At 47.2% G+C, this 25,289-nt stretch overlaps 1 long non-coding RNA gene across 1 annotated transcript in view; it reads right to left on the bottom strand.

Moving 5' to 3' along the window:
• The window catches only part of LOC141580296 (uncharacterized), a 282,711-nt gene extending 257,634 nt beyond the window's left edge, over nt 1-25,077 (bottom strand). The window contains exon 1 of the long non-coding RNA XR_012512485.1: nt 24,087-25,077. This is a non-coding gene — a long non-coding RNA (uncharacterized LOC141580296). The remainder of the gene's footprint in view (nt 1-24,086) is intronic.
• Between the last annotated feature and the right edge of the window lie 212 nt (nt 25,078-25,289).

Genomic DNA, 25,289 nt, shown 5'->3' with positions numbered 1-25,289 from the left:
TATGGACAGTATTCTCTGAATTATTTTGCAAGTTAGTATAGTGAATACCTAAGAGCACAGGCTCTGGAACCAGATTATCTGTGTTCAAATCCTGGCTTGGCTACTTATCTATGTGATTTTTTTTTTTGAAGATGGAGTCTCTCTCTTGTTGCCTAGGCTGAAGTGCAATGGCGCGATCTCGGCTCAGCACAACCTCTGCTTCCCAGGTTCAAGCAACTCTCCTCTCTCAGCCTCCCAAGTAGTTGGGATTACAGGCACGGGCCACCATGCCCAGCTACTATTATTTTTTTGTTGTTATTTTTAATAGAGACAGGGTTTCACCATGTTGGTCAGGCTGCTATCGCACTCCTGACCTCATGATCCACCCGCCTCGGCCTCCCAAAGTGCTAGGATTACAGGCGTAAGCCACCATGCCCGGCTACATGTGTGATCTTAAGCAAGGTAATCATTCTGGTCTCAGCTTTCTCATCTGTACAATGGGTTTAATAATAAAACCAGTCACTGAATTGTTAAGGATCAAGTGAGTCCATACATGCAAAGTGCTGGCAAAGAATAACACTCATATGTTAGCCATTGATTATATTTTATTTTACATGAATATATACTCATTAGGAACATGTCTGGAAGAACATGCAAATACCAAAAGAGCAGCAGCAATTATCCTGTATGATAGCAGTGCAGAAGACATTTATCTTCTTATTTTTGCTGATACTTTCAATTTTTCCAAATAAACATGGGTTTAAAAAAACCGTGAAATAGGCCGGGTGCGGTGGCTCAAGCCTGTAATCCCAGCACTTTGGGAGGCCGAGGCGGGTGGATCACAAGGTCAAGAGATCAAGACCATCCTGGTCAACAAGGTGAAACCCCGTCTCTACTAAAAATACAAAAAATTAGCTGGGCATGGTGGCACGTGCCTGTAATCCCAGCTACTCAGGAGGCTGAGGCAAGAGAATTGCCTGAACCCAGGAGGCGGAGGTTGCGGTGAGCCGAGATCGCGCCATTGCACTCCAGCCTGGGTAACAAGAGCGAAACTCCATCTCAAAATAAAAAAAAAAAAATAAGCGCCGGGCGCGGTGGCTCAAGTCTGTAATCCCAGCACTTTGGGAGGCCGAGGTGGGTGGATCACGAGATCGAGAGATCGAGACCATCCTGGTCAACATGGTGAAACCCCGTCTCTACTAAAAGTGCAAAAAATTAGCTGGGCATGGTGGCACGTGCCTGTAATCCCAGCTACTCAGGAGGCTGAGGCAGGAGAATTGCCTGAGCCCAGGAGGCGGAGGTTGCGGTGAGCCGAGATCGCGCCTCCAGCCTGAGTAACAAGGGCGAAACTCAGTCTCAAAAAATAAATAAATAAATAAATAAATAAATAAATAAAAATAAATAAATAAATAAATAAAAACCCGTGAAATTCTTAAGATTTAAATTTACCATTTTGTTTAAATACATATATTGTTTTCATGTAATATCTAGGAGAAAACAGGCAGAAAAAAATCTGTAACAAACATATGAAACAGTAGACCATACTCTCACGTAACGAGAGTATTTTGAGCTTTGCTAGTGTCTCAAGGCAGCTAGTTGGGTGTTTCCCCCCAGTTCGTGGCTCTCAAAATACATTGCTTAACGCACCACACACGTCACTAACGTACTAGTGTATATTTTTAACAACACACATAATCCCAGGTCCAAATATACCTCACACGCATATGTACATATTACCAAAGAGCAGAGAATATAAATGCAAGGTAAATCTAGTCATGGAAAGTGCCTTGGCAAAACGCAGCCAAGGGCACAAAGACCTTTCTGTGGGTTCCCCACACTGAGGTTCCTGAGCAGTTCACAACCGGCAACATTTAGGCAGCGTGGACTGTGCTCTCCTTCCCAGAGCAGTTACCTTCCCACGGCCGCCTGCCACCTCCCTCACTGGCACTGGCCATAAAGGGGCCTTACGTCTGAAGATTGTGACAAGCCAAACATCATCCAGAGGAAGTCAGAAATCCCGGTCCCCGCCTTCCCCGCAGTTTGCCCAGTAGGCAGGAGGGCTGTCCCCTGCCCCAGGACTCAGGCAGCCCTGCCTCCCTCTGTGGGCACAGCCCCAGGCCAGCCATTGCTGGAGAGCTGCCCCTGGTCCACTCGGCTTCGTTACTCAAAAATAAAACACCAGCCTGTTCAGGGTCTGCCCAGCACATTATCGGGAGGAAGCTATAAAAGCTGCCAACATGGGTTACCTCAAGCATTTTCCTTCTCAAATGTGCCGGGGGTGAGGCACTGCCTTTCCTTCGCTTCCCTGCCTTCCATCTCTTCGGAAAAGGCTTTCTGTGTCCTGCCTGTGTTTATTGACGTCCCAGCTTCTTGGCTGTTCCAGCTTCCCTGGAGTGAGTCTCCCTCCTCGCCATTCAAAGTGGCCCCTGTTCCGACCCAGCGCCCATAACGTGCGCTTCCAGACCGCACGGCCCACTGGCTTCTCAAAGTCTGGCTCGGAAACCAAATAAAAAGCTTTTCATTTACACTCAAGTTTATGTGCAGCAGCTCAAAAGCCTTATTTTCATGTCTTACACAGCTCCCACCTGAATAAATTCATTTTAAGTGCCACTTTTCCATTTGTGGATTACAAAGCTGTGAGGAGGTCTGAGGGACAGCCCCTAGGCTCCATGGGATGCTACAGGGCAGGCTGGGGTACAAGGTGGCTGAACTCTGAGGGACCAAGAAGGCCGAAGGATGCCAAGACCCTGGGCAATAAACACCACAGCCCTTTGGAAGGGCAGGCCTGGGCCAAGCCCCTGCCAGAGGCGGCTGACCTTCCAGCTTGGGCAGAGTTGAAAGTATGCTCGTTAGAGTCCTGGCTTCAAGTCTCTGCTCAGCGAGTCCCTAGGTGTGTGTGCTTGGGGCATAGGACAGCCTCTAGAGCTTATTTCCTCATCTGCAAAATGGAGACGACACTTTGGGTACAGGGCTATTGTACTGATTGAATGAGATGATGAAATACAAAATGCTAACTGCTGCGGATAGCACACAGAAACCCCCAACAGATAGCATCCATTGCCACTAAGATTTATCTTTACATGTGTGGAGTACACGCCCCATGCTCCTTTCTGTCTGGACATTACAAGGAAGAGGGAAGTTGGACTGCCCTAAGGATACCACACCCAGGCCCGGCCTCCCCTTCGCCCTTCCAACCTTCAGTGGCTATAATTTCATTAAACAGTTCCCACGCTAGTTGCTGGGTATATGCAAAACAGCCATAGTCCCTGGCCTCCAGAGCTCCCAGTGTGGGAGTAAAATACGCAGTCCTAACAAAGGGTGACTTGCTACAATTGCTGTGTGCATACCACACAGAATAGCACAAGAGTAGGAACAGGTGACTCTGACCAGCGACATCTAGAAATAATGACTGTTGAAAACAATGATAAGGCCCTATGTGACCTGGTGGCCTCCACCCTGGCCTCATTTCCTAGTTATCCCTCCTCTCTGTCTTGTACCAGATTCAGTCACACCTGATGGCTCTGCTGGGGTTGCCCCCAACTTTCTTTCTTCCTTTGTTTCTTCCTTTCTTTCTATCAATCTAGATAGAATCTGCCTGTCTGTCTGTCTATCTATCTATCTATCTGTCTATCTATCTGGAGTCCCACTCTGTCGCCCAGGCTGGAGCGCAATGGCACAATATCTGCTCACTGCAGGCTCCGCTTTCGGGGTTCAAGCGATTCTCCTGCCTCAACATCCCCAGTAGCTGGGATTACAGGTGTGCCACCACACCTGGCTAATTTTTGTAGTTGTAGTAGAGACGGGGTTTCACCATGTTGGCCAGGGCTGGTCTTGAACTCGTGATCTCAAGTGATCCACCCACCTTGACCTCCCAAACTGCTGGGATTACAGGCGTGAGCCACCACACCAGGCCCCTGCCAACATTCTCATGATTGGCGCCTCCACATCCCTAGGGTCTCTGCTCACTTGTTACCTCCTGAGAAAGGCATTCCCAGCCCCACCAAGAATGTCTTTGTTCCCTCCCCAGCTTTACCGTTCCTCACTCCAATATCACAATCAAATCTACTTGCTTACGTGTTTCTCATCCATCTTCCCTACAAAAGTGTGACCTCCATGAAGGTGAGGACTATTTCCTTTATAACTATGACTTTGCAACCTAACAGTACTTGGATCCACAAATCAGTGAGCCCCAGTCAGAAGGTGGGCATTCACCGCATGGGAAGTATTAGGCTAAGAGTGTCGCATACATCAGCATCTTATCCTCACATCCTCTCCAGGCAAATGTGGAAGTTCTGGCAGCTAGGGGCTCACTAGGTGGGGGGCAGTGTCTCTGGAGGGCAGGTCTAGGTAAACAGGTCCCACTCTAGGGCACCTGATATGAAAGGTACAATGGTGGCTGGGGGACACATTGACAGTGCCCACCCCAACCACCAGTAACTCTGGGCCCTGCCCAAGCCCACTGCATAGGCTCCCCCGGGAGTCCCGCTAGGCCCAGCGGAGCCGCTGTGCTGGTCTTTCTCTTTGGACATCACCATGAAGCGGGAAGGCGGACCACCGTAGGGATGCCATACCCTTGTCTGGCCTCCCCCTTGTCCTTCCAACCTTCAGTGACTATAATTTTGATACACAGCTCCCAGGGATACAACCCAGGATGGATAAAGCTAACGGTCTCTCCTGTGTCTGAGAGACCTGCCCTCCAGTGTCTGTCTTCCCTAAGGGCCAAGGAGATCAACTGGATGAGAAAGTGCCCAGGGATCCCCACGTGCCGGCAGCCGCCAGCATTACTGAATGCTCACCACGCCCCAGGGCCCAGGCCAAGGCTCTATACACATTCTCATGTCACCCTTACACTCTCAGTCTGGGTAGTTATGACTCCCCTCTTTTATAAAGGGAGACCCGAGGATCAGAGAAGTTAAGTCACTTCCATGCTCACAGGGCTAACGAGTGGCAGAGCCAGGATTTGAACCCCAGTGTGCTTGATTCCAAGGTCTTCCATTACCCACTCTGATCCGGTGCCTCTAGCCTGCCCACATGAGTTCTTCCCTGCCTTGGGTTGGCTTCCTGATCATCCAGGGTGCATAGCAGAACAGAGCATGGGCTCAGGGACCAGACCTGGGCTCAAATCCCTCCCTATTCAAATGTGTCTGGGCAGCTGGTCACCCTGTTGGAGCTTCAATTCCATCTGACTGGGAAGGTAAAGGATACCTACCGCAGAGATGTGAGAATAACTGAGATGCATGCCTACCAGGTACACAGCAAACACAGCACAGCCAGCGAGAAGCGTCTCTGCACAAGCCTCTGCTGGCCTCAGCTGGCCCTGGCACTTGCTCCCAGCGAGGTCCTACCCAGTGGCCAGTAAAGCCTGGGTCAAAGCCTCTCTCCAACTCCGAGGAGAGCTACCCCCAGAGGACAAAGATGCAGGGCCTTTGCCAGGACCCTCACAGCAGGCTCCATTTTTCCACGGCTGAGGGTCTCAGAATTTTCCCTCTTAGGGGGAGAGCCCCCGCTACTGAATCAGGCTGGGGCTCAGGCACACTCTGCAACTCCTGTTTTTCCCATATATGCTTTGGAGGGAAAAGATGTTATACATTTATCAGGCACCTGATAGGTGCCAAACTCATTTTAAATACATGAGCCTCAATCCCTACTTGCAGATTAGTGACATCTGTGCACATATTATGGGATATATTAAAGCCTCAGTTTACTCTTCTGCAAAATGGAGATGATGATTACCTGCTTCCCGAAGTTGTGAGGATTAAATGAGATAAAGAATATGAAATGCTTACGGCAGTGCCTAGCACATGAGAAATAATAAACGTTAGCTTTCGTCATGTCTCACAGCCAAGGAAACAGATGCTAGGAGAGCAACCAGTCTTCCCAGCATCTCACAGCTGGTAAGGTGACGGTTAGGGATCTGAACCCAGAGCTTCCTAACACCAGGCCACCTTCCATGCTGACATTTCATCACACCCATCCAGGGACCAGTGCTTATCCGTATTTCAATAGAACACTATAGCACATCCTTGTGGATTATCAAATTCCAGTCCTGTTCATTGTCTTTAAGCTATTTTTCACCTCTTGGTAAATTACATTTTACTTTTTACTTTCTTACCTACCAGTGAGTTGGGCTGGATCTGGCCATTCTGCACATTTTATCCGTTCTTACCAACTTCTCAATTGTTCTAGTTTCTAGGTTTTCTCCCACCTTTCTGACATCATGGAGAGCTACAGGCTGACTGCCCAAATCCTAAGGGCAACTCTAGGTTGTCTTATAGCTGATCTTCCCCTCAGCATCCAAAGTAGCCTTGCCAGCTGAAGCTGGATGACTTGACATAAACTTCAAAGGCCCTATCGCCCCAGCGGAGCATGACTCTCCACCGTTCAAATGCCTGATGGTCGGCACCAGCCTGCAAGTATCCTCTACTGCCAGGCCCCAACAGACATACAAGCTGGTCCTTAATGAATGAAAGGCAACCGAACAAAAATGAGCCTATATTATTCAGAGGAAAGAAGAATTTTTCTTTTCTTGTACAAGAGGAGGCACCGACAAAAACCCTTTCCTTGACCAAACTTAATTAGGCTCTTCTGAGCCTTCTTTGAACCTTGGCCTTCTGTGTCCCTCCTGTCCTTGCCAGGCCCACAGAGCTCCGTCTTAGCAAGAGTCCTGCAAATTCAGTTTAGAGAGTCCCGTACCCTTGATGTCTAGTAAAGCTCTTCGTCCCTACCTTGGATGTATAAGTCCTTGGCCTGCCCTTAGCAAGAGTCCTGTTAGGTCAATTTAGCGAGAATCCCATTCCCTTGATGCCTCCTCTTAGAAACTTCCCATCCACTGATCCCTCCATTCTGCTCCTTGCCTATAAATCCTCAACTGTCTTGCTGCATTCAGAGCTGAGCCCCATCTTTCTCCCCTGTTGCAATAACCCTGTTGCAAGAGTCCTGAGTCAAGTCTTCCTTACCATTTTTACAAGAGCCAGAATAATTTTTTTTCCTTTAACAACACTCAGGCTTGCTTCAGGTAGGAGGGGCTCCCCTGCCTGAAAATTCTCCATTCATAACCCCGTCAAATACCATGCCCAGATCTCCTCCCATCGCCATCTCCCTCTCCTCCTCACGGCAAGCAAACATGTGACAAGCACGGCACTGCTTTCCCCACCACCACCCTGGGGATCTTCACCTCTCTCAGGCGGCTGCCAGCCCCCCTACCTGCCCTGCCAGCCGTCAGCCCCCAGCTTCACGCCAGTCCATTCACGTAGAGAACACGGCTATGAAAATACAGAAACGCACTTCCCATCTGGAAACGCCTCAGAGCTAAATATTATGTAGGATGTGATGGTGTGCATCTACCAGCAAAAAAAGCAAGGCTCAGAGAAACACTGAGACACGAGGAGACTGCTAGTGAGAGGCCAATGCGTCAGCAAGAGCTAAATTTAGCAAGCTAATCCTCTAACTTCATTCTTTCAGGAAAGAGAGCGGTAGGAGAAAAATGAATGAACATATTTAAATGAAAGAACCTTTGAGAGAGCGAGAAAATCCACATCCTAACTGACCTGTTGGTACTTTTTTTTTTTTTTTTTTTTTTTTTTTTTTTTTGAGACGGAGTTTCGCCCTTGTTACCCAGGCTGGAGTGCAATGGCACGATCTCGGCTCACCGCAACCTCCGCCTCCTGGGTTCAGGCAATTCTCCTGCCTCAGCCTCCTGAGTAGCTGGGATTACAGGCACACGCCACCATGCCCAGCTGATTTTTTGTATTTTTAGTAGAGACGGGGTTTCACCATGTTGACCAGGATGGTCTCGATCTCTCGACCTCGTGATCCACCCGCCTCGGCCTCCCAAAGTGCTGGGATTACAGGATTGAGCCACCGCGCCCGGCCGACCTGTTGCTACTTTGCAGAAATGAGCATAGAGAAGGTGACATTCTGGGGAGCTAGCCCTGAGGTCAGTGATAGACAGAAAGGCTCTATCCAAGGAATCAAATCCCCTGGCAGAAGGTCCCTTCGGAGCCAGTGCCTGTATGGTACAAAGGAAGCTGAGGCAAGAGAAACAGATTCTTTAAAACTGGAAGTTCTGGAAAAACCTGTAACACAGCTTTCAAACAGATTCTGCTTTCGAGTAGAGTGGCTGGTATTAACAGACACATCATCTAGGCACTAAACGGCTCTAGGGAGTGTTTGAAAGATGAGGAGCAGAGACAGGGAAGTCACAGACAATGACAGGGGGTATGTGTGAACACAGGTGTGAAGCCCAAGTTCAAGCTCGGCTCTGCCTGTGACAAGCTCTGGGGGAGGAGTGAACAGGTTGCCCTGCTCTAGTTGCCACAGCCTAACTCACTCCTGAAACAAAGGTAATGGCCAGGCACGATGGCTCATGTCTGTTATCCTAGCACTTTGAGAGGCCAAGGCGGATGGCTCACCTGAGGTCAGGTGTTTGAGACCAGACTGGCTAACATGGCAAAACCCTGTCTCTACTAAAAATACAAAAATTAGCCAGGCACGGTGGCACGTGCCTGTCATCCCAGCTTCTCGGATGGCTGAGGCAAAAGAATAGCTTGACCCTGGGAGACAGAGGTTGCAGTGAGCCAAGATCATGCCACTGTACTCCACCCTGGGAGACAGAGCGAGACTACATCTCAAAAATAAAAACAAAAAAGAGGTTGGGCACGGTGGCTCATGCTTGCAATCCCAGCACTTTGGGAGGCTGAGGAGGGTGGATCACCTGAGGTTGGGAGTTCGAGACCAGCCTGACCAACATGGAAAAAGCCCATCACTACTAAAAACACAAAATTAGCCGGGCATGGTGGTGCATGCCTGTAATCCCAGCTACTCAGGAGGCTGAGGTAGGAGAATCGCTTGAACCCAGGAGTTAGAGGTTGCGGTGAACAGAGATCTCGCCATTGCACCCCAGCACCTGGGCAACAAGAGAGAAAATCTGTCTCAAAAAATAATAATAATAAAATTAAATAAAAATAAATAAAAAAGAAAGGCAATGGCCTGGCCATGCTTTAAGACATGTTTAAGTACTAAGATACTACTTATTTCTAGATTTATGTGTAAGGAAAGAGACGGGCAGCTTAAAAACTTTCCCCCTGGAATCCAGCCTTCTGCTTTGATCCATTATTAAAATATTTTATCACACTAGTAAAAATGTATTGATCCCCACAAAGGGCTAATATTTTTAATCATAAACAGAGTCTGTATAAATTAGTAATAATAATACAAGCACACCAATAGGAAAATGAATAAAGGATATGAAAAGCAATTCACAAAAACATACAAACATACAAATAGCTATTAATTATATGAAAAAAAAAAAAAAAAGTTTGACCTTACTGGTAACCAGAAAAACGGGCATAATAAAAACAAGCCCACGCATGGTGTCTCACACCTATAATGCCAACACTGTGGGAAGCCAAAGCGGGAGGATTACTTGAGGCCAGAAGTTTGAAACCAGCCTGGGCAACATAGTGAGACCCTATCTCTACAAAAATAATTTAGCAAGACATAGTGACATGCCTGTAATCCTAGCTACTCAGGAGGCTGACGTAGGAGGACAGCTTGAGTCCAGGGGTTCAAGGCTGCAGTGAGCTATGATTGTGCCACTGCCCTCCAGCCTAGGCAATGGAGCAAGACCCTTCTTTAAAAAAAAATGCCGGGGGCGGTGGCTCACACCTGTAATCCCAGCACTTTGGGAGGCCGAGGCAGGAGGCTCACCTGAGATCAGGAGTTTGAGACCAGCCTGATCAACATGGAGAAACACCGTCTCTACTGAAAATACAAAATTAGCCAGGCATGATGGTACATGCCTGTAATCCCAGCTGCTTGGCAGGCTAAAGCAGGAGAATCACTTGAACCTGGGAGGTGGAGGTTGTAGTGAGCCAAGATCGCGTCACTGTATTCCAGCCAGGGCAACAAGAATGAAACTTCATCTCAAAAAAAAAAGAAAAGAAAAGAAGAAGAAAAAAGAAAGAGGAAACTTTACCCACCTAGCATTTGGCAAAGTCGTAAAAACCCAATAAGACCCAGCAATGGCTAGGATTCAGAGAATCACAATGCCCCTCACACAACACTAATAGGAAGGCAAATTGGCATTTCTTTAGGGTCAATTTGGCCATAGCATACAAAAGTTCTTAAATAAACATCCCATTTGACCCCATAATTCCACATGCACAAAGATTTATCCATAAGGTTTTTTGGGTTTTTTTGAGATGAAGTTTCACTCTTGTCGCCCAGGCTGGAGTGCAATGGCACAATCTCAGCTCTCTGCCACCTCTGCCTCCTGAGTTCAAGCGATTCTCCTGCCTCAGCCTCCCAAGTAGCTGAGATTACAGGCGCCCACTGCCATGCCTGGCTAATTTTTGTATATTTAATAGAGACTGAGTTTCACCATGTCGACCAGGCTGGTCTTGAACTCCTGACCTCAGGTGATCCACCCGCCTCAGCCTCCTAAAGTGCTAGGATTACAGGTGTAAGCCACCATGCCTGGCCCCGTCTGTACGGTTTTAACCACAATATGATTTTATAATCCTAAAATATTTGCACGTCTCCTATCCAATGAAAGGCCTATATTACATATGGTAGAACATTTGAAACTTGTTACATAACAGCTAAAAATCAGGCTGTAAGAAAAATCTAAAGATACAGGAAGATGTTTATGTTATGTGAAAAACATTCTGAAGCTGTACATATCAAATTTTATTTATAAGCCATCTCTCTTATATACGACATATAGGCACAATGAAGTAAATACCAGGAGATAGACAAAATTATTACCAGGGCTATTTATGGGAATTGGATAATCATGAGTGGTTTGTATTTCCTTACACTTATTTTTATTTTCAAAGTTCTTTTTTTGTTTGTTTGAGACAGGGTCTCGCTCTGTTACACAGGCTGGAGTGTAGTGGTGTGAACATGGCTCACTGCAGCCTTGACCTCCTGGGCTCAAGCCATCCTCTGGTCTTAGCCTCTGGAGTAGCTGGGACTATGGGCGCATGCCACCAGGGACAGCTAACTTTTGTATTTTTTGTAGAGACAGGATTTCGCCATGTTGCCCAGGTTGGATGGAACTCAAGATCCACCCACCTCTGCCTCCCAAAATGCTGGGATTATAGTTGTGAGCCACCATTCCCAGCCCAAAATTCTTAAACAGATATGTGACTCTTTTGTATTCAGAAAACTCTATATTGCTTTTTAAAAGAAACAAAAGAAGAAAAAGTATCTTTCTGTCTTTCCAACAAGTAAAAGGCACTGAATTAAATATTTCAGCCAGAAAGCTGCCCCAGGCCGGAGCCTGCCCTGCCCTGCCAGCCCTTCACCAAACTCTTTCCACACCCTCATTCATGATCCCTGAGGAACTTTCAGGCTATGGGCCATACACTTCAGGTTTCCTCTTGCCCACTTTTTATCTAAGGTCTACAGTCTGCAGTTCATGAAGGTCAGATCCCAGCCCAAGTCCTGAGGGTCTTACTAGCACTTGTCTAGTCCAGCCTTCAAGCAAAAGAAAGAGACAAAACCACCTTATAGCTATAGAGTGCTGATGGTTCTCACAGTGGGTTCAGAGATTCTCATCGGCTCCTGGGAGCCACTCGGAGGTCAACAGGGCACGGTCAGCACTCTTGTTTTATGAAAGGGAAAGTAAGTTTCAGGAAGTTGAGGACGTGATCCAAGGCACACACAGAATCAGGACAGGAGCCCAGAGCTGGCTTACTGTCCAGAGTTCTCTCCAACCGAGCTGCCTGCTGACCCCAGGCTCTCCTCAGCCATTGCCAGCCAGGGAGCTGCAGCTTGGAGGAAACTGGGGCCCCAGCATCCCCACCCCCATTTGGCCAAGACCACGCCTGTAGACTTACTTCAGTCTATCTCTGCCCATTCATCCCCATCGCTACCCTCTGCCCCTGCTCCCACTCCCATGATGAAAAGAATCAGGGAAATTAGGAGAAGCTCCTCTCACAACTCATTAATTCGGTTAACTGTCTAATCTTCTACTATTATCTCACAGATCAAGTTGTTCTAATTTTTCAATCAAAATTGTGTGGGCTGGTTGCAGTGACGTGTGCCTATAGTCCCAGCTACTTGAGAAGCTGAGGCAGGAGGACTGCTTGAGCCCTGGAGTTCAAGGCTGCAGTGCACTATGATCTGATCGTGTCTATGAATAGCCACTGCATTCCAGCCTGAGCAACATAACATGTATGGGTCAGAGCTTGCTCAGCTGTGAGTGATAGAAACTAAAGTCAATCTGGCATAACTGGGGAAAAAAAAAAAAAAAAAAAAAGGAATTCATTAGCTCATGTCACCAGGGAGTGGCTGGATCTAAGGCTTCAAACATCAGAGCTCTGCCTGTCCTTTCTCCACTTAGTGAGCAGGATATTAATCAACAGCCTCACACTCACATCCTACCAAGTCCAGCAGAAATAGACCATCTTCCCCAACAGCTCTGGCAGAGAAGTACCAGGAAGGACTCAACTGACTCAGACCAGCTGCCTACTCTTAAGGACACAGGGCAAAGGTCAGCCCCATCCAACTCCACAGGAAAAGGTATTCTCTTCCCAGAGGGAGTGGATAATAATGGAAAGGAAACCAACAACAGACTTCTACCTAAACAAATCTCTCCTGCTTTAAGATCAAATCCGTGCCTGGTGAGGTGACTCATGCCTGTAATCCTAGCACTTTGAGAGGCTGAGGCCGGCAGATCACCTGAGGTCGGGAGTTCAAGACCAGCCTGACCAACATGGAGAAAGGAGAAACCCCCGTCTCTACTAAAAATACAAAATTAGCCAGGAGTGGTGGCGCATGCCTGTAGTCCCAGCTACTCAAGAGGCTGAGGCAGGAGACTTGCTTGAACCTGGGAGGCAGAAGTTGCAGTGAGCCGAGATGGTGCCATTGCACTCCAGCCTGGGCAACAAGAACAAAACTCTGTCGCAAAAATAAATACAGTCGGCCGGGCGCGGTGGCTCAAGCCTGTAATCCCAGCACTTTGGGAGGCCGAGGCGGGTGGATCACGAGGTCGAGAGATCGAGACCATCCTGGTCAACATGGTGAAACCCCGTCTCTACTAAAAATACAAAAAATTAGCTGGGCATGGTGGCACGTGCCTGTAATCCCAGCTACTCGGGAGGCTGAGGCAGGAGAATTGCCTGAACCCAGGAGGCGGAGGTTGCGGTGAGCCGAGATCGCGCCATTGCACTCCAGCCTGGGTAACAAGAGCGAAACTCCGTCTCAAAAAAAAAATAAATACATACATACATACATACATACATACATACATAAAAATGAAAATATCAAATCTGATTAGGGGCACAGGCATTCATTGGCAGTGGTAAGCATGAGTGATACCATAAGGCTGGGTTACTCTGTCACCTAGGCAAAGTGAGCTATTAGCTAACCTTCACTAGAAATGCCCAAATACTACTATCAAAATCTAGGTGATAATGGGTTTTGTTTTGTTCCCTAGCAGGCAGGGTTTCACTCTGTTACCCAGGCTGGAGTGCAGTGGTGCAATCATAGCTCACTGCAGCCTCCAACTCTAGGCTCCAGCAATCCTCCCGAGTGGCTGGTTCCGCAGGCACACATCACCATGCCCAACTAAAACTAATTTTCTTTTTTTTAAGAGACTGGGTCACCGGGCGCAGTGGCTCACGCCTGTAATCCAAGCACTTTGGAGGCCAAGGCGGGCGGATCACCTGAGGTCGGGAGTTCAAGACCAGCCTGACCAACATGGTGAAACCCCGTCTTTAAAAGAGACTGGGTCTGTGTTCCCCAGGGCGCTCTCCAACTCCTGAGCTCAAGAGATCCTCCCAACTCAGCCTCCCAAGTAGCTGAGACTACAGGCACAGGCCCCCCGTGCCTTGCAAAAATGGGAATTTCCAGTCAAGTTTTTTGTGGTGTGATATATATACAGTAAAATTAACTCTTTTTAGCAGAGTTCTACAGATTAAAAAAAAAAAAAAAAAAAAAGTTCTACAGATTTTAGTAAGTATATACAGTTGTGTAACCACCACCACCACAGTCAAAATAGAGAACATTTCCATCACATCAGACTCCTTGCAGACCCTGGAGACCACTGATTCATTTTGTGTGCCTTTTCCAGAATATCAGAAAGTCATTCAGTGTGTAGCCTTTTGACTCCAGCTTCTTCGCTTACGGGAATAATTGGAGACTCATCTACGCTGGTGCCTGTGTCAGGAGTTTGTTCACTTTATTCCTGAGCTGCATTTCTATATACACAATAAGATTATTTGAAATTCACCTATAAAAGCCTGATCTAAGTTATTCATGAGGGACCCTACATGTATCATTATTTTTTTTCTTTTTTTTTTTTTGAGATGGAGTCTCGCTCTGTTGCCCAGGCTGGAGTACAGTGGCATGATCGTGGCTCACTGCAACCTCCGCCTCCCGGGTTCAGGTGATTCTCGTGCCTTGGCCTCCCAAGTTGCTGGGATTACAGATGCCCGCCACCACACCCGGCTAATTTTTGTATTTTTAGTAGAGACAGGGTTTCGCCATGTTGCCTAGGCTGGTCTTGAACTCCTGCCTGACCTCAGATGATCCACTCACCTCAGCCTCCCAAAGGGCTGGGATTACAGGCGTGAGCCACTGTGCCTGGCCCATGTATTAATATTTTACACATCAGTTCAACAAATATCTCAGTTTCCCCTGCATGTCCAGGCAAAGGAGTTACAGCAGTGAGCAAGATCAACTTCTCCTTCTCACAGTTCTTTCATTTTAACGGGAAGAGACAGAAAATACACATATATAATATGTCAGGAGGAGGAAAGTGAGATAAAGAAAAATGGAGCAGGAAGGATGATGGATGGGTGGTGCTATTTGTAATAAAGTAATTAGGAAAAGCTCTCAGGGGCCTGGGGGAGCAAGATAAGCCCTGGGGATACCTACAGGAAGAACATTCCAGATAGAGGAAACCACCAGAGCAGAGGCCCTGAGACTGAAGGAACAAGGGGTGTTTGCAGAAGAGCTGGCAGAGCATCGGGCTGCCATATACAAGGGTGAGAGGGTTGGCAGGGCCTCACCAATCAAGGTAAGGGCTTTCAGTCTCATCCAAGTGAGGACTCTGGAGACAACCCAGATATTCCAAGTCGCCTGCCTGTCCTGCACTGACATTCAGATGGCTGGCCCTGCTGGAGACCATTCCACAGCCCACAAGTTAGAGCCACAGCAAGTCCAGTCTCTATACCCATCACCTCCCCACTCTTGGGTACTTCACAGAGGAAACCTCCCAGGGGCCTGTGACACCGTTTTGCAATTCTCTTGTCTTCCCGATTATCACCAGCTACATAATTTGCAGGACCCAGTTAGGGTTGCCAGATAAAATACAGGATACCGGCCGGGCGTGGTGGCTCAAGCCTGTAATCCCAGCACTTTGGGAGGCCGAGGCGGGTGGATCACGAGGTCGAGAGATCGAGACCATCCCGGTCAACGTGGTGAAACCCCGTCTCTACTAAAAATACAAAAAATTAGCTGGGCGTGGTGGCACGTGCCTGTAATCCCAGCTACTCAGGAGACTGAGGCAGGAGAATTGCCTGAGCCCAGGAGGCGGAGGTTGCGGTGAGCCGAGATCGCGCCATTGCACTCCAGCCTGGGTAACAAGAGCGAAACTACGTCTCAAAAAAAAAAAAAAAAAAAAAAAAAAAGATACAGGATACCAGCTGGCATGGTGAGCTCACGCCTGTAATCCCAGCACTCTGGGAGGCCCAGGTGGGTGGATCACCTGAGGTCAGGAGTTCGAGACCAGCCTGACTAACATGATGAAACCCTGTCTCTACTAAAAATACAAAAATTAACTGGGTGTAGTGGTGGGCACCTGTAATCCCAGCTACCCAGAAGACTGAGACAGGAACCCAGGAGGTAGAGGTTACAGTGAGCCGAGATCTCGCCACTGCACTCCAGCCTGGGCAACAAGAGCAAGACTCAGTCTCGAAAAACAAAAAAGGATACCTGGTTAAATTGGAATTTCAGATTTCAGATAAATGGTGAGTAATTGGTATTTTGTTTTTGTTTTTGAGACTGAGTCTGGCTCTGTCACCCAGGCTGGAGTGCAATGGCACAATCTCGGCTCACTGGAACATCCGCCTCCTGGGTTCAAGCGACTCTCCTGCCTCAGCCTCCCGAGTAGCTGGGATTACACGTGCCCGCCACCATGCCCACCTAATTTTTTTTATTTTTAGTGGAGACAATGCTTTCACCATGTTGGCCAGACTGTTCTCGAACTCCTGGCTTCAGGGGATCCACCTGCCTCAGCCTCCCAAAGTGCTGGGAGTACAGGTGTGAGCCACCGTGCCTGGCTGTGAATCACTGTTAATTTCAGTATGTCCCAAATATTGCATGGGACACACACTCAAAACATATGAAAGCGGTGGGGGCTGTGTTTGAAAATCATTAACAATTTCAAGACAGTGACAGCAGAGCATTATACAAAGCATGAAGCTCTTCTAAGTGTAGGGACCTGTGCAGCTGCTCAAGCCGCCCACTCATGAAGCCAGCCCTGCTCCCCACACTCAGCTTTCTTGTCCTTACAGGAGACAATTCCAATTCAGCTTTCCTAAACCTCTGATCCACCACTCCCTCTCTTGCGGCTACTCTACATAGGAAACAAACCATCTAAAAGGAAGCTCCTCAATATTCCAGTCCCAACCATTCTCCTGGCCTCTACCCAGCCTGTTCCAACGGGAGGCCTCTCTCTAGCTCGGCTGGGATCCCACACTCTCCCCCACCTTTTTCAGTCCGCGTACTCTCCATTACCCACCCTGTCTCCCTATCTTCAACGTACCTCTCAGAAGCAATTAAACATGCTCCAGCCTTGCTGCATTTTTGTAAAAAAAAAAAAGCTTTCCCTGGATCCTCACATACCCTTTCCTTCATATTTAAATATTTTGAATGAAGGAGCCACATTCCCTTCATTCAAAATACTTAAACTTTCTGCTATCTGCCTGTCACACTCTTGCTGTCATCGTCAATGACCTTTGTGGTATTTCTCAGGCCTTATCTTTCTTTCCTGCTTAAAATTCCCTTTCCTCAGCTTTCGTGTCACCAAATTCTCCTGGCTTCTTCTATGTGAGGTACGTCTTCTTGGTTTCCTCTGTGAGCCTCTTTTCCTTATACATGGCTCTGTCCTGGACTCTCTTTTCACGTGTTACACACTCTCTCCCACCATAGAAGCCAGGGGATCTACATATTGAAGGAGCCCACATCTCCCTCTAGTCAGATGTCATTCCTGAGTTTCAGACCCTAATGTTTACGAGACAGCTCCACTCTATGTCCTTGAACTCGACATGTCCAAAATGAGACTCGAAAAATAAAAAGTGGACTCCTTCTCCCCTACGTCCTCACCTGGTACTGTTGAGGCAGGAGAATAGGGTCTGAAGGCTGGGAACCTAAGGCAGATTCAGGCTGACTTCCTAGAACTGAATCAAAAGGAAAATCTTACCTCTCTATGCCCAAGTAACAAAAGGATCAGAGGCTACTCACTTTTCAACCCCACCCCCTTTCTGCATAGCAAATGAAAAATGGAAAGTATATCTGATTGGTCCCCTCCAGCAAACAAGCAGACTGGTCCCCAGCCAAATCTTCATTTGCATAGGATGTAACTTTGTAACTTCATTTCCGTTTCTGATTAGTCACCTCCTACAACCAGACTGGTCACTTGCCAAGTCTTCATTGACATAGGTTGTAGCCAAATAACCAATGGGAAACCTCTAGAGAGTATTTAAACCCCAGAAAATTCTGTAACCAGGGCTTGCTTGAGCCCACTCCCATTCTGTGGAGTGTACTTTCATTTCAATAAATCTAAGCTTTTTTGGGGTGGGGGGAGGCAGGGAGTCTTGCTCTGTTGCCCAGGCTGCAGTGCAGTGGCCTCAGCTCACGCAACCTCTGCCACCCAGGTTCAAGTGATTCTCCTGCCTCAGCCTCCTGAGTAGCTGGGATTAGAAGTGCGTGCCACCACACCCAGCTAATTTTTTTTTTCTTGTATTTTCCGTAGAGACAGGGGTTCACCATGTTGGTCAGGCTGGTCTCAAACTCCTTACTTCGTGAGCCACCCGCTTTGGCCTCCCAAAGTGCTGGGATTACAGGCTTGAGCCACCGCACCCAGCCAAATCTGTGCTTTCATTCTTTCGTTGCCTTGTGTGTGTTGTCTAATTCATTGTTCAAAATGCCAAGAACCTGAACAACTCATAGTCAAGACCCTCCACCAGTAACACTGCCTCCTGTTAGTGAATGGTAACCCATTTCCAAGCCATAAGCTCTGGTGATTCTCCCTTCGCCTCCACCTTCATATCATCAAATCCCAATTCTGCTTTCTAAATCTCTCCTGATTGCATTTCTCTCCTTCTGCCGCTCCTATTTCAGATTACCTGCATCTCTTCCCTAGTAGAATCTTTCAACAACCTTCTAGCCCATGCCATTCCCTCCCACGTCCACCCAGCAGCCCCAGCTGCATGCCCTCTCCAGCCTCATCCCCCAGTGCTCCCCGCACACAGCAGACTTGAGTCACTCGGCATCTCTCCATCTACAGTGAGACCGTGCCACCCTTTGCCTCCCTACGGGCTTCAACACATGCTATTTCCTCTGCCAGGAACTTTCTTTTCTGTCCTCTTTACTTCCTCAAACTCTGGGAGGCAGTGAGTAGAGTGGTTAAGACAGAGATTCCTTAGCCAACCTTCCTTGGTCCAAACCACAGTTCCATCACTTCCAGGATGTACAACTTTAACCATTCTAAGCTTCAATTTCCCCTTCAGAAAAATGGGAATAATAATTGTGGAGATATCACTGGTTGGTTGTCCAGCCGTTTCTTCTTTCTCACAACCAGAACCCCGATTTTGTCCAGAGACCATGTGCTTAGCCCAGGGAATGACTCACGATTGGCAGAAGGAAGTTACAGAAACCAAACTTCTTTTTGGCACTGATTAACTCCAATCAATGGAATGTAAAAGGAAGCCTACTGAGGGTTTCTGGAAAACAGAGTACTGCCCTTAGAACCAGACAAGAGAGGCCCCTGCCCTGGGCCCTGTGCTTCAGGGTCCCACCTACTTCAAACACATGCATAAAAGTCAAACACCACACAGGCACCTGTCATCAAGGGTCACACGGCATGACCTATAACCCTCAATATCCCTTGTCACAAGTAACACCTAGCACCAGTCAGGCCCCAGAGAACCACTTCACACCTCTTCCCCTGCCTCTTCAAAATAAATGTAACCGCATCTAAATGAGAAGGTTTGTGGATCATGCCACTGCCAACACCAGAGCCCAATGCTGCAGTGGAGTGTGGGAAGGAGTGGAGTGGTAGAGCATTTAGGGAAGAGAAAAGACGAATTAGTTTGCCAAATCCTTCCTCTCAGCACAAACGCAATATATTCTTGCAAAATAAATAGGAGTATGAATAGAATATTCAGGAGCATTGAATCTCCTTTTTTTTTTTTTTTTTTTGCTTCTGTTCCTATTCATGGTTCCAGGAGACCCACAAATCAGTGTTACTAAATTAGCACAAGTTGCACATGGTGGCAGAGGGATATTTTGCAAAATTCTATCACACTGCATACATATGGATCATAAATGCAAGACACATCACATATACAGAAAATACATTTATGAAATAAAACTTGAAGGATGCATAGTACCAATAATACCAAATTTCTTTTTGAGATGGTCTTGTGCTTTCGCTCAGGCTGGAGTGCAGTAGTGGCACAATTATAGCTCGCTGCAGTCTTGACCTGCTGGACTCAAGTAATCCTCCCACCTCAGCCTCCCAAGTAGCTGGGACTACAGGTGCACACCACCATGCCCAACTAATTTTTGTATTTTTGTTAGAGTCAGGGTTTTACCATGTTGCCCAGGCTGATCTGGATCAAGCGATCTGCCTGCCTCCCAAAATGCTGGGATCACAGGTGTGAGCCACTGCACCTGGGCAATGCCAATTATTTACTTTGGAAATTAAATGGATATTAAGCACTGGAATTTTAGATATTAAATATCTCATTAAAGTAAAACTAAGATTAAATTTTCAAAATATTATTTTTTCAGCTTTGAAATAATTTTGATTAAAACATCAACATTAACTTGCATTTTACTTTGAATAGATAACTGTGGACATTTTATAAGAAAAAGCTTGTTTAAAAAAGTAATTTGAATATTATCTAATTTGAATATAATTGTGTACTTTTCATAATTTTTCACACAAATTAAACACTTTTATATTTGCATTTAAACCCAGCACTGTACAATATAAAGATAAATGGTAAAATTCATGCTTATAATTTAACATTTTAACTTTTCTTTACTTAGAATAACATGAAATGCAGACTTTTTAAATACCATGACAAGCAAAAGAGAGATCACAAAAGAAAGTAAAAAGTTTTGTTTTAGTATCTTCAATGGCACTTTTTCCTGCTTTTTGAGCAAGGAACCACACAAATTACATAGCTAGCCTTGATGCTGGAGCAGAAAAAAGAGATAGTGAGTCCTTGATGTCATTCATGAGCCACTGGCAACCTTAGGACCACCAGTCCAGGTGTCTTATTGAGTAAATAATAAACACCATTCTGATTAAAGCTGCTGTACACAAAGATTCCCCTTATTTGCAGCCCAAAGCATCCCTAACTAATAAATAAGGGCCCAGCTCAGGATTTAATGACATAAATCAAGTGACTGGCAAACAGCTCAGTTTAGCTCACTCACTATGAGCCAGCGCTATTCTCATGATGGGGCTCTTGGAGCAATGCCTGGCACCTCGTTAGGGCACCAAAGAGCTCACCATCCAAACAAGGCACTTTTCAGAGTAAAAGATGGTGCAAATAAAAATTACACCAGGGCTGGGCACAGTGGCTTATGCCTGTAATCCCAGAACTTTCGTAGCCTGAGGCAGGTGGATCACCTGAGGTCAGATGTTCAAGACCAGCCTGACCAACGTGGAGAACTTGTCTCTGCTAAAAATACAAAATTAGCCAGGCATGGTGGTGCATGCCTGTAATCCAGTTACTCAAGAGGCTAAGGCAGGAAAATCACTTGAACCCAGGAGGCGGAGGTTGCAGTGAGCCAAGATTGTACTACTGAACTCCAGCCTGGGCAACAAGAGCTAAACTCTGTCTCCAAAAAAAAAAAAAAAAAAAAAAAAATTACACCAGGACCAAAGGCCTGTAGCAGGTTAACTAAGCATAAACACTCAATGTCATCTCTGCTTATTTGTGGATGAACTTCAACACCACTTCCTCTGGGCAGGTCTTCCCAATTTCCCCTCGTCTTCATAAAAGCCCACAACTCCTCTTACGGCCTGTATCTCAGCACCTCTCACAGAGTGTATCTCGAGAGCCTGTCTATGAGTCTGTGTACACCACCAGACCATAGGTCCAGGAAGATGGGGGCTGTGTCTGTCCATTCTTCACTGTATTCCTGGGGACTAGCAAATAGTGAGGATTCAATTAATATTTGTGGAATTAACAAATTATGTCAGTTGCCTTGCTTATATCCTTGCCTGACCCTAGAGATTCCACTGTGAGTTAAATGTTCTTATATTTGTATTTGGGTTCCATGGGAACAGACCTGTATTATATTCACTGATGCGTCCCCTGAAGTCCTAACTGCAGGGCCCAGGACTTGTTTATGGTTTTCCCATCATCCTTTCCAATGGGCCGATAACATACCTATGGTGATTTTAACAAAAGAGAAGACAGGGAGAGCCTAGAGCTCTCACCGAAGGTATCCAGTTACACTGTCTAGTTGTTAGAAGAGTAAAGAATCAAGATGGGAGATCTCATCCTAGCTAGGTACACAAGCCACATTACTCAGTTAGCAAGTGATTTTTTTTTTTTTTTTTTAAGATGGAGTTTCACTCTTGTTGCGCAGGCTGGAGTGCAATGGTGCAATCTCAGCCCACTGCAACCTCTGCTTTCCAGGTTCAAGTGATTCTCCCAAGTAGCTGGGATTACAGGCATGTGCCGCCATGCCTGGCTAATTTTGTATTTTTAGTAGAGATGGGGTTTCACCAAGTTGGTCAGGCTGGTCTCGAACTCTCAATCTCAGGTGATCCACCAGCCTCCCAAAGTGCTGGGATTACAGGCGTGAGCCTCTGAGCTTGGCCAGCAAGTGACTGGATGCAGTGGCCCATGCCTACAATCCTAGCACTTTGGAAGGCTGAGGCAGGTGGATCACTTGAGCCCAAGAGTTCAAGACCAGCCTGGGCAACATGGCAAAACCCGTTTCTACTAAAAATACACACACACACACACACACACACACTCTCACACACCAGGCATAGTGGCTCACACACACTCACACACCAGGCATAGTGGCTCACACCCGTAATCCCAGCATTTTGGGAGGCCGAGACAGGCGGATTACTTGAGTCAGGAGTTTGAGACCAGCCTGGCCGTCATGGTGAAACCCCATCTCTAATAATATTTTTAAAATCATGCCTGTAATTCCAGTACTTTGGGAGGCCAAGGTGGGCAGATCACAAGGTCAGGAATTCGAGACCATCGTGGCCAACATCGTGAAATCCCGTCTCTACTAAAAATACAAAAATTAGCTGGGCGTGGTGGCGCGTGCCTGTAATCCCAGCTACTTGGGAGGCTGAGGCAGGAGAATTGCCTGAACCAGAGTCAGAGGTTGCAGTGAGCCGAAAGTGTGCCACTGCACACCAGCCTGGCGACAGAGTGAGACTTCATCTCAAAAAAAAAAAAAAAATTATATATATATGTAATATATATATTTTTTAAATCAGCCAGGCATGATAGTGCATGCCTATAGTCCCAGGTACTCAGGAGGCTGAGGCAGGAAACGTTTGATCTCGGTGGTGAGCCAAGATTGTGCCACTGTACTCCAGCCTGGTTGATAGAGTGAGATTCTGTCTTTAAAAAAAAAAAAAAAAAAAAAAAGGGCCGGGTGCGGTGGCTCAAGCCTGTAATCCCAGCACTTTGGGAGGCCGAGGCGGGTGGATCATGAGGTCGACAGATCGAGACCATCCTGGTCAACATGGTGAAACCCCGTCTCCACTAAAAATACAAAAAATTAGCTGGTCATGGTGACGTGTGCCTGTAATCCCAACTACTCAGGAGGCTGAGGCAGGAGAATTGCTTGAACCCAGGAGGCGGAGGTTGCGGTGAGCCGAGATCACGCCATTGCACTCCAGCCTGAGTAACAAGAGCAAAAAAACTCCGTCTCAAAAAAAAAAAAAAAAAGCCAAGTATGGGGCATGCCATGTGCCTGTAGTCCCAGCTACTTGAGAGGCTGAGGTGTGAGGATCTCCTGAGCCCAGGAAGTAGAGGCTGCAGTGAGCCAAGATCATGCCACTGCACTCCAGGCACATATCTCACGCGATGAGGACGGCCTGTTGGATTTTGTTCCCCAGACATAACTCTCCATATCTCAACCCGGGATCCTGAGCACACAGCTACCTAGTACTTTTCTCTTCTCTTTTCCTAGTTAGCTTGCAGCTGTTGCCTCAGTAAAACAGCTCTCCAGTAGATCCTTCCTGAACCGTGTGCCAGAGTCAGGCAGCCTGACCCAAAAGGGCTAGACACTCTGGCACGTGTCTCCTCAGCCAGACCCCAGAACTCAAAATCACTCCTACGAAGGAAGAGAAAAACACCAACAACACAGGCTCCCGTCAGCCAAAAAGGAACGATAGAAGGAAAGCACAGAATCTGTCCCCTTTTCCTCCTGCCCTACCCTTTTCACATCACCTCAACCCAAGTTGTCTTTGAGGAACAGATAAGATGCAGCAGGCAGTTCCTGCCCTGGCTAACAAGGCCATCTGACTTCACCAGCAGAACCCCCTTCCGGGTTCAGGGAAAGGGGGCCCAGGGGCTATACACTTGACAGCAGAAAGAACCGGCTGTGATTTGGGGGCTAACATCATACCAGCTGGCCAGTTACCCACATTCATGCTGAAACGTGGCTCTACCAGGAACACTGCTACAGCCAATCAAGTACATCACAACCCACTTCCATCGCCACATTTACGGTCTTCTCTGATGTAGTCAATCTCACAGACAGACAATCTGACAGACGGTGAAAACTGTGCAGATGCCTGAGCTGATCCCATGAGACATTACCAATTTTGTTTTTCCACATTGTGCACCCAAGATTTCAGAAAAATTCCTTACCTTTCGCTAGTCAGAGAGCGGTCTTCTCCATCTGCTGGGGGATCCTTTCTTTTTCTCCCTCATTAATGCAAATGTCACCAGAACAGTGATTAAACCTAAGATACAAGTTTGAGTTAGTTGCCTATCTTCGGACCTAGAAGAAGACTGCAATGAAAAGTGGATTCTTCTCACACCTCTAATTCCAGCACTTCGGGAGGCCAAAGCAGGCCTCCCAGGGCGCTGAGATCACGAGGTTAGGAGATGGAGACCATCCTGGCCAACATGGTGAAACCTCATCTCTACTAAAATACAAAAAAATTAGCTGGGCATGGGGTACACACCTGTAGTTCCAGCTACTTGGGAGACTGAGGCAGGGGAAATGCTTGACCCCGGGAGGCAGAGGTTGCAGTGAGCCGAGATCAAGCTGCTGCACTCCAGTAGCCCGGCAACAGAGCAAGACTCCTTCTCAACAACAACAAAAAAAGTGGATTTTTTTCTGGAAACCTAATGAATTATTTTCCCCAACCCCTGATAACTTACTTTCCTAATCTACAGGACTCCTTCCCCGTCCCCCTTACATTAACTTCCCTAGGAGGGAAGAAAAAGACATTTCTGGTTGTGAGAGGGAAGAGGCAGTGGTGAAACAAGCAAATACAGTGTGACTCCCCTGGCCCATCTGTTCCGAATCTTCCCCTCACGGGATGTCATGTCTAAAGAGCAAGAAAACTATTCCTTCCTCTTCCAACATGCGGCAGGATCTTGCATGCAAAGAGAAGAATGTCTAGTTACTCTGTGGCTTCTCATCTGCTTTTTAACTCACATGCTGCTGAATTACACTAGACCCTCAACCCCGTCTCTCCCTCTCGCAACTAAACCCCAGTGGCAACAGGACTCGGCACCAGTGAGGGGCTCGCTCCCTGCTACAACACCAACCCTTCTGGCACAAAGGATTAGTTCTCCTGAGCCTGGCCAATGACTTTTGCAGATTGCTAAACTGAAGACAGGCCAGAGAGCTGCCAGAGCCCCCAGAGGAAGTGAGGCCACCCGCGGGAGGTAAAAGGAATGGGTTCAGAATTCCCCACTTCTGGCTCTGCGCTCCCCCCAGCTTCCAGGCACTTTGCATACGGAAGCACACAGGCAGCCAAGTCCTGGGCATTGGAACAGGAAGGACGTTCCTCAGTAGCTCACAAGGGCCTGAACTGCTGCATTTCCAGGACTGGGAGG

Source organism: Saimiri boliviensis, chromosome 1, assembly GCF_048565385.1.
Source record: "Saimiri boliviensis isolate mSaiBol1 chromosome 1, mSaiBol1.pri, whole genome shotgun sequence".
NCBI classification, from domain to species: Eukaryota; Metazoa; Chordata; class Mammalia; order Primates; family Cebidae; genus Saimiri; species Saimiri boliviensis.
This window is presented reverse-complemented; position numbering and strand designations above follow the sequence as displayed.